Raw genomic sequence first — 15,523 nt, 5'->3', positions numbered from 1 at the left:
TAGTCTAAACCTAATCTCTCCCATATTGTTTTCCAAATTTCCCAGCAATTTTTGTCAAATAGTGGATTTTTGTCACAAAAGTTGGGCTCTTTGGATTTATCATACACTGTCTTGCTGATGTCACTTACCCCAAGTCTATTCCACTGATCCTCCCTTCTTTCTCTTAGCCAGTACCATACCGTTTTGATGACTGCTGCTTTATAATACAGTTTAATATCTGGTACTGCAAGCCCACCTTCCTTCACATTTTTTTCATTATTTCCCTTGATATTCTTGATCTTTTGTTATTCCAGATGAACTTTGTTATAGTTTTTCCTAATTCAGTAAAAAAGGTTTTTGGTAGTTTGATTGGTATGGCGCTAAATAGGAAATTAATTTGGGCAGAATGGTCATTTTTATTATGTTAGCTCATCCTACCCATGAGCAATCAATGTTTTTCCAATCGTTTAGATCTAGTTTTAATTGTTTGGAAAGTGTTTTGTAGTTGTTTTCGTATAATTCCTGTGTTTGTTTTGGTAGATAGATTCCTAGTATTTTATATTGTCTAGGGTGATTTTACCATTGTGTTTCTCTTTCTATCTCTTGTTGCTCTAATGTGTTGGAAATGTATAGAAATGCTGATGATTTATGTTCATTTATTTTGTATCCTGCAACTTTGCTGAAGTTATTGATTATTTCTACAAGCTTCTTAGTTGATTCTCTAGGATTTTTTAAGTAGACCATCATATCATCTGCAAAGAGGGATAGCTTAGTCTCCTCATTGCCTATTTTGATACCTTCAATTTCTTTTTCTTCTCTAATTGCTACTGCTAATGTCTCTAGTACTATGTTAAATAATAGAGGTGATAATGGGCATCCTTGTTTCACACCTGATCTTACTGGAAAGGCTTCTAATTTATCCCCATTGCATATGAGGCTTGTTGATGGTTTTAGGCATATACTGTTTATTATTTTCAGGAAAGGTCCTTCTATTCCTATACTTTCCAGGGTTTTCAATAGGAATGGATGCTGTATTTTGTCAAAGACTTTTTCAGCATCTATTTCCCATGCATTTTCACTGCTTTTATAGCTTGAAACGGACCTAAGACTTTGGGGATACCTCTTAGGAAATGAGATGGAGAGAATTCCAATATAATGTCAAGGCTGCAGACCTAGGCCACTGGAAAGATGGTGGTACATTTGACAGAACTAGAGACAGTTGGAAAAGGGGAACATCTGGGAAGGAAGAGGATGATACTGTTTTGTACGTGTTGGGTTTAAGTTGTCTTTGGGGCATCCAGTGTGAAATGTCCAAAAGACAATTGGTGATGCCCAACTGAAGACTGGGAGAAGAGACTGGCAGAATCATCTCCATAGAGAATATAACCAAACTCACAGGACTTCTTTAGTGTTGTAGGGTTAATTGGGGGGTGGGCGTGGGGAAGAGAGATCAGGACAGAACTTTGAAGAACATCCACAGAATAATGATCCAGCAAGGGATCAAGAGAAGGAGGGATCAGATCAGACAGGTAGAGCAAGAACCAGGAAAAAACAGTGTCATGAAAACCCAGAAAGGAGAGACTATATGGGAGGAGAGACTGGTTGGGCTTAGATAGATGCAGGAAATCAGGCAGGAGGGGCTTGAATTTTAAACCTGTTTAGAGCCATTTGTACAACAGAAAAATCCCACTGGTCCCCACAGGGTATTTTTAAGAAAATAAGACTATTAATATAAGGCTAATATAATAAGTCAGATCCAATTCGGCAATTAAACACTCCAAAGCACACAAGTGTTCTGGAAGAGATAAATGGAAACAAAAGCACAAAAGACATATAGGGTGAGCTCCAGGACCAAGAAAGATTATGTTGGTATATATGAAAGAGCAATAATATAGTTAGGCAAGAGACAGGAAATACTGTTGTCCCTTGAAATCTGTCATATAAGTTTGTTTAGAATTGTTTGTATAAGACATGTTGAGTCCCAAAAGGTAGTCTATGAATTTAGACTCCCCTTAGGTCAATGTGGTTTCTGTGTCAGCACTTTCCTGAAGTGGATCTTGGGGTGCAAGATTCCCAATAGAGAATTAATGGGGAACCTCCTTGATTTTCTAGCTCTGTGTTCCAGAAGGGCCTCTGATGGAGACCTTGACTTTATTGAGCACTCTACATGGGAAAAAGACCAGAGATTTTTTCCCCTAGGATGCTTCTCCTCCTGCCCAACCTAGAGCTATGATTCTAATCATTAAGGCTTTTGTTCTCTAAAAAACATTGTAACCAGGAAAACTACAGGGCTTCAGAGGCTGGCAGAGCTCACTCCTATAAGGAAGACATAGATCCTTATGTGATTTCTCCAGTGGACCTACTAGCTGCCAGCTGGGTTGAGCCATGCCTGATAGCAACCAACAGAGACTATTCATCTGGTGGAGATAATACATTGTCCAAAGCCATGGGGTTCAGGTCAAAAAGTAATAGCATGATGCGGTCATCAAAAGCCATCAGCAGCCCTGGAGTAAGTCACCCCTCCATGCATCATCCTTGGCCACATTTTACCTATGTATGCCCTAGATCAGTGATGGTGAACCTTTTAGAACCTTTTAGAGACTGTGCTGTGCCCCATCCACTCAGACTGTGTGCCATGCCCCACCCCTTCTCTAGGTTTCCACCTTACCCCAGAGAGAGAAGGGATAAAGGGAGGGAAGTGGTCCAGGTGCTCCACTCAGGGAAGGGAGTACAGTGCTTCAATTGGACTGCTGGGCAGAGGGGCTTGGAGGTACGGTGGAGAGGGGGAAGAGAGCAGCTGCTCCACTGAGTCTCTCTGCATTTCTAGTAACTAACTCTGGTGGGTAGCATGTGCCCACAACGTGGTCTCTGTGTGCCATCTCTGGCACACGTACCATAGGTTCCCCACCATGGCCTTAGCTGTTCCTCATTAGTTATATTCCATAAATGTATACATTACACTCTTCCTAATAATAGAGTACAGATATGGGGAAGTTATCTCTAGGATTCTAGGAGGAAATGTTTTGTTGCTACTTGTCTTACCAGGCTCTTTTATACCATATCCTTGATCTGAACTCATTTTGTCCCCTGGCTTGCTGAGAAACACACAGGTTAGAGATTGTAAACTTTCATTCTTGGACAGAGTCTTGAAGAACACACGGAACTTTGGGTAGTTTCTTCAGGCTGTGCCATGTGAGCTAGAGTGGAGTACCTTCACCTGCAACATGGAGAGTACATTCTACTCTGAACATGAATTGCTCCCAGTCTGTGACACACAGACACTCAAATTAGGAAAATTTCCCTGGAAACCCAAATAATGCTGCCAGGGATCTTAAGGATCACTGGGCTCTCTGACCTTTATTCTTAAATTTCAACAAGGCCATATCTGCCTAATGTTAACAAAGTGACAGAAGGTCTTATTATCCCTCAGAAATGTGTATTTTTCTGGAAGACCCCATAATGGGTCATCATCTCACTTTGAAAATACTATAATTATTCCAGCCTCCACATTCCACTGAGATGGTGGTGTTTTCGCTTATACCGTATTTTAAGTGGTCTAGGTATTTCCCAGGAATTTGAAAACTATAGTGCTAATAGGTTCTCACACTCCTTTCAAGGAATGCTCCTTCCCTTTCCCTTGCATTTAGAAGCTATGGCTGTGCTCTAGATTCATTCCATGTCCCTGGGCAAGTGCACGAGTTTACACGAGAGTGAGCATGGGCACCCTTCCTCTGTCAGCTCGTGGGCAGTGAGGTGTCCAACACATTTGCTGCCATCTGTTATTGTTGGCCAACCACTTTTCCTGTGTCAGCTGTTCTATGGCTGAACCAGGTTTCTCAGGGCTTTCATGTCATCATCTGCTCCCTCAAATTTCCTTTCCTACCCTCCTTTAGATGGAGAAGAAAATGGCAAATCATCCCAATGTCTTTGCCAAGAAAACCCCTAAAGGTGTCACAGTGTCGGACACGACTGAAAGTGACAAAACAAACCCTTCTCTGGAAAGTACTAGTCAGAGCCACGTCACAGTCACAGAGGGATGTCTGTACAAACCAGGGCATGTCTGAGCAGCCTACCCTCTGCCCCAGTCTCTCCACCAAGCCTCACTACTGGATCATCAATTGTCCATTGGCCATTTCCACCTGGATGTCCCAGCGTCTTCTTAAACTATACTAGTTCAGAACAGTACTTGTCCACAAGATTTTTCTCTTTCCACTGAAGGCACTGCCATCCTTTAAGTTTCCCAGCTTGATAACCCTGGCTTTATCCTCAGCTTCTTGTTCTCTTCTACCCCACCTATCCACGGTTGGCAGATTTTGCCTTTCTACCTCTGCAATATTGTGTTTGACCAATTCTCTATTCACAAGGTAATACTTTCATCCAGAAACTCCTTTACTTTCATCTCTGTTATTGCAACAGCTTCTTAAATGGTTTATCTGCCTTCTGCTCAACTTCCTACATTCTGCTGCCTACTTGATTTTCCAGAAATGCTAATCTGACCATGTAACTCCCCTACTCAATCAACTCCAGTGGCTCCCTGTTGTCTCTAGGATAAAATAGAAATTATCTTGTTCAGCTTTGAAACTGATGGAACCACACTGATCAGTGATAAGGACATGATCCTGGAGAGATGAACCGAACACTTTTTATACAGACCATCATCAATCAATGCTGAAGCCATTGACTGTATACTTCAGATTGAAGTCAATCCCTTTCTAGCTGAACTTCCAACTAAAGAAGAGATTTTGAATGTCATTAGGTTCTTCTCATGTAGTAAAGCATCTGATGCTAATTCCATTCCATCAGAGATTTACAAGGTAAAGAGTCCCTTGCTCATACAAAATCTGATTGAAATCTTCTAAGCTTATGTGGCAAGAGGAGGTTATCCCCAGGAGATCAAGGATGCTTCCACTGTCCACATCTATAAAGGAAAAGGAAGTAGATTGTACTGTGACAATCTCAGAGTGTGGTGTCTCTCTAAGTCATCTCTGGAAGATTCTTGCTAGAGTCCTGGAATAACACCTACCCAAGAGCCAGTGTGGCACAATAAATTCTTCTCCAGAAGAAATGCCAGGAGCAGAACCAAAATCTGTACACAATATTCATCAATATTTCCAAGGCCTTTGATACTGCCAGTCATGTGATTTTTGTGGAAGATCATGGCACAATTTGGTTGCCCGAAGAAGTTCATCAGTATTGTATGCCAGCTCCGTGCTTGGATGGGTTCTGAAAAAATGGACAATGCCTCTTCCACTTTGCCAGTCTTCAGGGTTGTGTGTTTACTCCCATGTTTTTTAGCTTGGTGTTTTCAACAATGTTGTTAGATCCTTTCAGTGAGGAAGAAGATGGTGGCACCAAGGTCAGCTACCATGTGGATGGTAAATTATTTAACTTGGAAAGGTTATAAGCCAAGACTAAAGTGGAGGAAGAGTTGGTGTACAACTTTGTGTTCACACATAACTGTGCATAGAATGCATTCTCTGAGGCTGAGACGCAATAGAGTATGAGTCGATTTTCTACTGCTTGTGCTAATTTTGGCCTGATGATTAACATGAAGAAAACAGAGGTGCTCCATCAGCCAGCTCTACACCATCCATTCATGGAAACATCAGTTACAGCAAATGGAGAAGTTTTGAATGCTGTGAATAAGTTCCTTGGCAGTATACTTTCCAGGAATGTACACATAGATGAGGAGATTGACTCACTCATTGCCAGAGTTAACTCAGTATTTGGGAGGCTCTGAGGAAAAGTCTAGGAGAGAAGAGACATTGGGCTGCCCACCGAACTGAAGGGCTATGGAGCCGTTATGCTGACTTCAGTGCTGTAGGCCTGTGAAACCTGGACAATCTACCAGCACCATGGCAGGAAATTGAATTTCTTCCACTTGAATTGTCTCAGGAAGATTCTGAAGATCACCTGGCAAGAAAAGGTACTGGACACGGAGGGTTTTTCTTAAGCTGAACTGCCAAGCATTCAGACTCTACTGCAGAAATTGCAATTTTGATGAACAGCCAAGTTGTTTTAATGCCAAATATATCTTTTGTCTAAAAGACTATTTTACAGAGAACTCACACAAGATAGGCTCTCACACGGAGGTCAGAAGAAATGATACAAGGGCAATCTCAAGGTTTCTCTGGAGAACTTTGGTACTGACTGTAAGACATGGGAGACACTGGCATGGGGCCATCCATTATGGCATGCCTACATCAAAAAAGGTGCTGTGCTCTGTGAGCAAAGCAAAACTGCAGTTGTTCAAAAGAAATACAACATGCACAAACTGAGAGCCATCTCTATCCCCAACCTCCATATGGGCTTTTTATGCCTGGCTCATGGTAGAGCTTTCTGAGCTCATATTGGCCTGATCAGCCACAGTCAGACACATTGTACATTGACCCCAACACCGTGATGTCATTTTGGTCCTCTTTTAGTACTGAGGACAACAACCAATCATTTATTATCTTTTTATGTATTATGTATATATAAACTCATACACATGTCTTTGTCTCTTCTTATTGACTTCCCCATTAGAACACAGGCTCATTCAAGTAAGGACTGGTTCATTGTTTATATGTCTATGGGGTATCTAGAATAGTGCCTGACACATGGCAGGCTTTTAATAAATGCTCATTGATTAATGGCTTGCTATTAGGCTACACTGAAAGTTCTATATTGTCTGAGTCTAGGAAGGAGAGATCACATTTTAGGAAGGACATAAAGTTGGAGAGTGCCCAGAAGTGAGCAACCTCATTGAGGAAAATCCTTGAGATTGTGCCACCTGGTGATTAATTGAAGGAACCAAAGATATGTTCTTTGGAGAAGAGATGTCATGGAGCGTATGACTTGTCTCCAACTATCTTGAAAGATTCATGTGAAAGAAAGAGTCATAGTGATTGGGGTTCAGGTTCCACCTCTGATTATGTGACTTTGGGCAGGTTATTTAACTTCTAAATGCTGGAGGCAACTCTCTAATAGCATGGGAATCTGCACTGGATAGGGAGTTTCTTCATCCAGTAGTTCTCCATTAAATCACAGGTCTGGTCCTAATCCCTATGGCATGTCCAATATTTCAGATACCACAAAAACACTGAAGTGTTCAAGTATGTTCTACTCCCCTCCAAGATTGTGACCTTCGTCAAAATCATCATAATGATGAGATAACCTGTTGAGATATTATCTAAATAGGCTATTATAAAACTAGCACTATCATCATCATCATCATCATCAGTTAATGTTTATAGACTATTAAATTTTGCAAAATATTCTGAATGGACCACTAGAGGTCTTTGAGCAAAGTCTGGGTGACCACTTGCCATTTGATTCTTATGACTTTCCCAGGTCCAGGGCAAAAAGGATCAACCTGGATTTAAATGCTGGGAAATAATGACTGGAGTATAAAGAGTTCCTTAATAAGTATTGGATGGAATTGATATTGAACTTCTTTGTACATCCTCTTTTAATTCCATTCCCTTCATTTGGAATGCCTTCTTTGCTCTTTCTAATTCTTGTCCCTTATTAACTTTAAAGCTTTAATTGAAACTTTCTCCTCTTTAGAAATGTTCCACAATTGACCCTATCGCTTTCTGTTTACTGCACAGACCAGAATCTCCTCAATTTTTAGCTTCCTCGGAGTCTTTAAGTGAGAAAATAGATGCTTTGCAAATTGCCCAGCAGCACACAAGGTCGCCTATTCTGTTGTTATTTATGTTATACTATTCCTTAATGGCATCCTCTTTCCATATGATTGATCTGCTCATCACCATAGTAGGTGGTAGTCACTAAGATTCTATAGCTGCCTGGTATCAGCACCATGGCTAGAAACTTAGAGTCTCCATGTTTTCAGTGCATATCCTCCTCCTCTATGAACTCTACAAAGACACCTTCCCCTCACCTCCCACCTGAAATATTACTATGGACTGTCTACTAACCCTGTGGTCCATTTACTCCATTGCCCAAGGGAACTCTGCAAATCCAATGTTACTTATTAGAAGAACTTTACCAGATCCTTAGACTATATTTCAATGGCTTTAATATAGAATAATGGAATCTTGAAGGACATTGGAGGATGGATAGAAAAGAGTTGGGGTGGCATATAGGTAGGGCAAATAAACTTTGGGGAGATTTCAGCAGCTCAATACTTAGCCTGTGCATTTATAGGACTGAGGATTTAGAGTTTCAATTTTTATATGCATAATTCAAGCAAGGACTTTATTTAATTGTAGAAGAGAAATAAAGGTTACTGGAAGCAGAAATAAAGCCACTTTAAGAGACCAATACTCATCCTTTTCATCTATTGGCTCACTGGCTCTATTGTACTCTTTTTGAAGTGGCCCAAGCCCAGTCTGGCTGCATTCCGCCACCTCCCTGCACTATATTAAAGATGCTCCATCATGCAAACCCATGCAGGCATAGCTTCTTTCTTTTATGGAATAACTATTTCCAAAGTCATTTTTTGTGACTCTTGAGAGAAACAATGCTTTAGGAGGAGCTCCACTCCTTCATCCATTCTTCAATTCTTATCCATCCATGATTTTTCTGAAGGAAACTCGTACATTTTTAAAATAATCCTACCTATACCTGCCACCACCACCCAAGCATTTCAAAAAAGAGATTTAATCTACAGCAGACTCAAAATTGCTTCATTCGTTCTGAAAGCTTCCAAAATTCTTCCATGACTATTCTCTGACTTACAACGTTCAGAGTGAAATGTCCCAGCTAAATGCCAATAAAGAAATAAAAATGATGTCTTGCCCTTATCTAGTGCTTATTCCCAAGACAATCAGAGTATTCCATGTCTCATTAAATCTCATTACAGCTCTGAGAAATAAAGAAGGGAAGAGAAGATTATTGGTCCTTATATATAAATATGATGATTAGGTTAAGGAACTGTGACTATTTAGCCTGGGGAAGAGAAGACTGGGACAAAGAGAGAGGCAGTAAAGACAATAATCATAAGATCAGCAGCTTGGAAAAGGAAGGAGCCCCAGAGGCCATTGATTCCACTCCCTCATTTTATAGCTGAGGAAACTTAGGCCCAGGTAAATTAAGTGACTTGTCAAGAGTCACTAGGGGAGTTGGACCCCAGGTCCCCTGATGAAAGAACCAGTAAGTGCTCTTTCTGATAGAACCATAATGCCTTCTAAACCTGTCTTTGAATATCTGTATGGCCTTCAGGTGGGAGAGATTAGATTATTTCTACTTGACTTCAGAAAGGGGCTAAGAAGTCAGTAACAACAAGCAGAAGTTAGAAAGCAGAAAAATTTGGTTTGATGTCAGGAAAAACAGTTTCCTAACAATTGAACTGTCCAAAAGAAGAGTGGCCTGCTTAGGTTGCTCAGGGGTTCTCCCTCATTGGAGGTCTTTGAGCAAAGTCTGAGTGACCATTTGTCAGACAGATTTCTTTTAGAAGGTGGGTTTGACTAGATGGCTGCAGAAGCCCCTTCCAGCTTTTCCAAAGATGGTATTTGGATCATGAAAGAAAAAAAGAGTGTTCTAATAACTTAAAGTAGACTGAATAACTTCCCACTGGACATTTCCCTAAGTCTCAGAGCTTCCTAGAAGAGGGTCAGCCATCAGGGATCTACTTTTTCCAGCCTAATACCTCAAAGCAGTGACCATTTTCCAGATTTATTTCATTTTCCATCTCTCATCAAAACCTCTTTGCCTCAGTACCTTGCTCTCCACAAGCACTTCAAGGGAAAAGATACAAAGGTAGGCAGGCCTGAGGAAAAGAGGTCAAATGTAAGCAAAATATTCATGAAAGCTAATGTTCCCCAGGTTGTTTAGAAAAAGAAAAAGTTTCCCCTAACTATTTGCTATGCTAGACTGATAAATTAATTCACTAATAATATAATTTGAGATAAGATGTAATGAATAAAGTTGTCTACAAAATACTAGGAACTTTTCATTCAGCCTAAGATTATATGTTTTTCTTGGCCGCCATATTACATTATTACATCATATTAAGCATGTAACACACTGAAGGCCCAAGATCTTTGAAAATATTATATATTTTGAAATTTATGAGAAATTGGGTATTTTTCCTATTTCTGTTACCAAAAAAAATGTTTCTGAATGCCATCCAACATCCTAGGGAACTGATGGGGAGGAGGAGAGAGAAGAAAGCATCGTTGAAAAGGGAAACCCAAAAAAGATTTACAGATTAGCAATGATATCACTGAAACAATCTTAAGATAGTTAAAATAATTAAGCTAATGGAAAAAAGGAAATGTAAATTCCCCAAACAAAATTTTCCTCTAGTCAATTCCATATTTGTACAATATACTTAAGAAAGATATTAGTCATTGCAAATTCAAAGCCACAGGATGAGACGGTATTCTGGTCTGAAATAGCAATATCTGGAAATTGATTTTCAGAACCATTTTCTCTCTGAAACATTCTTTCATCAACACCCTATTGCAATCACTTCTCTGTCCAGGAACAACACTCAACATGTATTTCCTCAATTTATTTTTGTTTAGATATTGCTGCTTACCACCTTGAGTCAATGACTTTGTCCTTCTGGTCTTCATTTCCTCATATATAAAATGAAGAGGGTGGACCAGATGATCTCTAAGGTCTCTGTAGTGGTAGCATCCATTGTCTATGATCCTTTCATTCTTTCATATTATTCCCTCTAGATCTACTTAACTACACTCCTACTAGAATTGTTGAGAAAGGTCCCCAGAGGGCTAGTGATGACCATTTTCAACATGATAGTAAAAGTGATCTCTAAAGGTTTGGAGTTTCTAGTACTATCACTTTATAAGGCCCCACAGATATCCTCTGGACTGATTTTTAGTCGCACATAATTAACTTTTAGAAAGAGTATCTATCAAGCAAGTATAGGAAGGACATTGTTGTTGTTGTTGTTGTTTAAATTTAGAATATTTTTCCATGGTTACGTGATTCATGATCCCCTTCTTCCCTTCCCCCTCCTAGAATTGAAAAGCAGTTCCCCTGGGTTATCCATGTATCATTGTTCAAAACCTACTTCTGTGTTATTCATATTTGCAATAGAATGCTCTTTTAACTCCAAAACCCAATCCTATACCTGTCACACTATATGTGAGAAAAAATGTATCCATATCGTGAGAAAGAACTGTGGGAGCAGAAACGCAAAAGAAAAACAACTGCTTGATCACATGGTTCGATGGGGATATGATTGGGGATGTAGACTCTAAACGATCACCCTAGTGCAAATACTAATAGGTCTTGATCAATGACCCAGTAAAATTGCTCATTGCCTACAAGAGAGGAGTGGGACGGGGGAGGGAAAGAACATGATTCATGTAACCATGAAAAAATATTCTAAATTGATTAATTAAATAAATTTAAAAAAATTGTTTTTAAATTAAAAAATAAAAATGTTCCCCAGTTTGTTGCTTTCCTTCTAATTTTGGTTTCATTGGTTTTGTTTGTACAAAACCTTTTTAATTTGATATAATCAAAGTCATTCATTTTACATTTTACAATGTTCTCTATCTCTTGCTTGGTCTTAGATTCCTTAGGAAGGATACTGTTATAGAAATACCTCCCTCCCTACTCCCCCCTCAAAAAAATAAAATGGATGTATAATTTCATCTCTCATACCCAAGACTCCTAGGAAAAGTGGACTTCTATTTGGAAAGCATCCAGGATAATCTCACCCTTTTTCATTACTGGAAGTCTTTTCCTCCATTTTTTGGAGTCCTTATAACTTTGTTTCCCATGAGTGTGACATTCTGACTGGCTCTTAGTGTCAAGATTCTTGTAGAGTTTGGAAGCTGCTTTTCTTTAGTGTGTCTAATTGGTCCTGGGTTCATCTCTCTTGTACCAGTGGACATCCAGTATAAGCTACAGTTACATCAGGCATACTGCTATTGTCCCCAATGGGAATTTCAGTTCTTTAAACCTTTCAAAAGTTATAAGGTTGTCACCTGGTCATTAGGGGAGAAAAAAAGAAGAGAAACTCATCCCCATATGCCCCCTGACCACCACAACAATTCTTTCTCAAGAGTCTTCAACTACTAGAATCTTTGATCACTCAACTGGCCTATGGCTGCCATCTGTGATTCAGAATTGAATCTATTTTTCTATTATGCAAAGTCCCAGAAGTGCGTTTGATTCTCTGAACTAGTCACAAGATATTTCTGGTGTGGCAACATCAACTTTCATCCAGTGACCAGAGAAGCAACTTTATTTTTCTCAGATCAATTAAGGACTTGCTTATACCCAGCCTACATTTTTGATTGATTCATTCATTCATTTGCGTTATCCAGGTCTTTTGTAATTACATTAACAACCCTTACCCCTATACTTTCAATTTTCTTCAGTTCTTTTCAGCAAGAAATTCATAGCTAAGTTTAGAAATAAAAAGTCATCAAAATCACTTGAATATGAGAAAAATGGAATCATTTCCAATAATCTTAAAAATACAGCATGCTATTCTTTCTGAATAGGGGTGCATCTAGGTGGCATACTGGGCTTGAAATCGGGATGACTCATCTTCATGAGTTCAAATCCAGCCTCAGATACTTACTGGCTGAGTGATGCTGAGCAAGTCAATTAACCCTGCTTGCCTCATTTGCCTCATTTGTCAAATGAGCTAGAGAAGAAATTGGAAAATTAGTACAGTATCTTTGCCAAGAAAACCCAAAACGGGATCATAGAGAATCAGATATGACTGTAAACAACTGAACAGTAATAAAATTATTTCTAAAAGTGTTTATGACATACTACTTTTGTCCTATCTTAATGAATTTACTGGATGAGGGAGAGAGGGAAGGAGAGGGAGGAGAAAATCAAGATGCTCTCCACTTTTTTGTAGAGACAACTAGTCAGGGAACAGAGTGGATAGAATGCTTGGCCTTCCATCAGGAAGAACTGACTTAAAATCTGCCCTCAGACAGATGCTAGCTATGTGAGCTCAGGCTAGTCCCTAAACCTCTGTCTGCCTCCTTTTTTTCACTTATAAAATAGGAATAAAAATAGCACCTGTATCCTAAGTTGTTGTGAGAATCAAATGAGATAAAATGTGTGAAGTCCTTGGCACAGCAGCTGGCACACATTCAATGCTTTCATCCCTCCTTCTCCAGAAGAAAGTAAGAGATGTGGAGATCAGAGCCAAAAAAAAACAAACCTGCAACTGCCTGCAGATTAGAGGCAGGCAAAGATGAGAAGCCAACTGTCTTCAGGAATCTGTCCATAAGCTCTACCCACTGCTTTTGTTTCACATTCCAGACTTTCCAGTCCCAAAGGCAAGGGGAGATCTCCTTTCTTTTTGCAAGATACAAGTCAGGTTTGAATCAATGGAGTACTGTCCTGTTAATAAAGCACAAGCTGTTCTCTCTGTCCAACCGGTTTAGTTTCTTAGAGTCCATCAGTCTTCAGGTAGGAGCCAGGCACAGAGGCATAATTTATTGTGCATCCAAGACCCCAAAGTTCTGATTATCCTGCATCCACCTAAAATTAGTTCTTTGAGTGATCATCCCACTGTTTTGAGGAAGGTAGGACATGAGTCCTCATCTACCTCTCGGTCCCATGGTGACCTTCAGGGTTGTGATTTGTGGCTACAGAGATCCATGTTTGTTGGGACAATAAGACTGGCAAATAATACACTGCCACCTTCTGGTGCCAAGATCCAGTGTTTCCTTTTGATCCATGCCCCACAAGGCATAGAAGCATTAAAGCATAACTGCCCACCACCCCAACATTCTATGCCACAAAGCTCTGGAGTAGCTTCCTTCTCTTTGAATCATTGGAGGAGTGGACATGGAAAGCCCTGCTGCTCATTTGGCTTAAGAGAAAAGTAACAGTAACACATAAAAATCCCCTTAAGCTTCAAGATACTTTGCCCATATGATCTATTGGTATTATTCTTGCCATTTTATAGAGGAGACTGAGGCTGGCAGAAGTTACATAATTTAATAGATGTAATAATAATGATAATGATGATGATGATGATGATGATGATACCTAGCACTGACACGCTCTATGGTTAAGAAACCATTTTACACATCTTCACTCATTTGATCCTCACAACAACCTTGGGAGTAGGTGCTATTATTATCCCATTTTATAGATGAAAAAACTGAGGCTAAAGAACTTGCTCAAGGTCATCTATCTAGGGAACACTTGAGGTGGAATTTGAATCTAGATCTTCCTGTATTCCAGTCATGCCCTCTATCCACTACACTAGCTAGATCCCTCTGATCATATCAGTATATAGTATCATATGTGCACCTGGCCAATAAACCCAGTCAGTAAATAGGAAATGAGGTCATGCAGTCCTCTAATCATAGACTGTCAGAGCTGAAAGGAGACAAAAAGATTATCCAGTCTAATCTTCCCCCTCCCTTCATTTTTATAGATGAGGAAACTAAGGCCAAAGAAGTCAGAAAATTCACTCAAACTTTCATGTCTTGATTAAATAAATATTTTTACGTATTAGCTCTGCACTTTGCATAATCTCTCAGTCAGTGAATAAGGATTTATTAAGCACCTACTATGTGCCAGGTACTGAGTCAAGTTCTAGAGATACAAAGAGTGGCAGAAGACAGTGCCTGCTCTCCGTGAGCTCCCATCTAATGGGGTAGACAACATGCAAATAACTAGGCACAATCAAGATTTAGACAAGCTAAATTGGAGATAATCAACAGAGCTAATTGTGAGATCTCACCTCACGGATGTCACAGGGCATTTGTTTGATATGAATTAGTTAACCCATTTTTTCCCATCTAGTTTTGCAGAATGCAATGAGGAGGTCCCTGGTACATGGTGGGAAAACGTCCTTTTGATGATCAGGTGACCCAGGAGAACCAGTGTAGCCTTCTTTCTGTGAGCTTGCTATATAGCCTCTGTAGCCTGATGAATGGCCATTCAGCGAATGTCCATTGACATTGAATGTCCAATGCCAGCAGACTGTCATTCCTTAAGAAAGGGGAATGAATCCTGGCTGCCTTGGGAAGCCTATATATCTGGTCCTGCTTGCACACCTGCCGGCAACCCTGATATCATGGGATAGATGCCCCCCATTTCAAATACAAGTACCAATATCTCCAAGGACGTTTCTGTCCTTTGGCTTCTGATCCCTACCAGTGGAACTATTCTTTGAGTTGTTTTTCAGCAGCTATTTTAGATTTAGAACTAGAACCAATCAACACTCATCTGAAAAGGACCTACTATGCGCCCAGCCCCATACTAGGCACTGAGGAATGTCCCATAAAAGGCAGACCATGTAGAGGTTCTCTAGTTCACCTTCCCCTGTTACAGAAAAGGCTCCCTTGAGATTTTTTTTAAGCCCTCACCTTCCGTCTTAGAGTTAATACTGTGTATTGGCTCCAAGGCAGGACAGTGGTAAGGGTGGGCAATGGGGGTCAAGTGACTTGCCCAGGGTCACACAGCTGGGAAGTGTCTGAGGTCAGATTTGAACCTAGGACCTCCCATCTCTAAGCCTGGCTCTCCATCCACTGAGCTACCCAGCTGCCCCCTCCCTTGAGATTTAGAGATGGTAGACTACTTGCCCAAGGTCCTACAGGTAGTGAGGGTGAGATAGAAGAAACCTACTTTG

Source organism: Gracilinanus agilis, chromosome 3 (genome assembly GCF_016433145.1).
Source record: "Gracilinanus agilis isolate LMUSP501 chromosome 3, AgileGrace, whole genome shotgun sequence".
NCBI classification, from domain to species: domain Eukaryota; kingdom Metazoa; phylum Chordata; class Mammalia; order Didelphimorphia; family Didelphidae; genus Gracilinanus; species Gracilinanus agilis.
The sequence above is the reverse complement of the archived record's forward strand: the minus strand, read 5'-3'. Positions refer to the sequence as shown.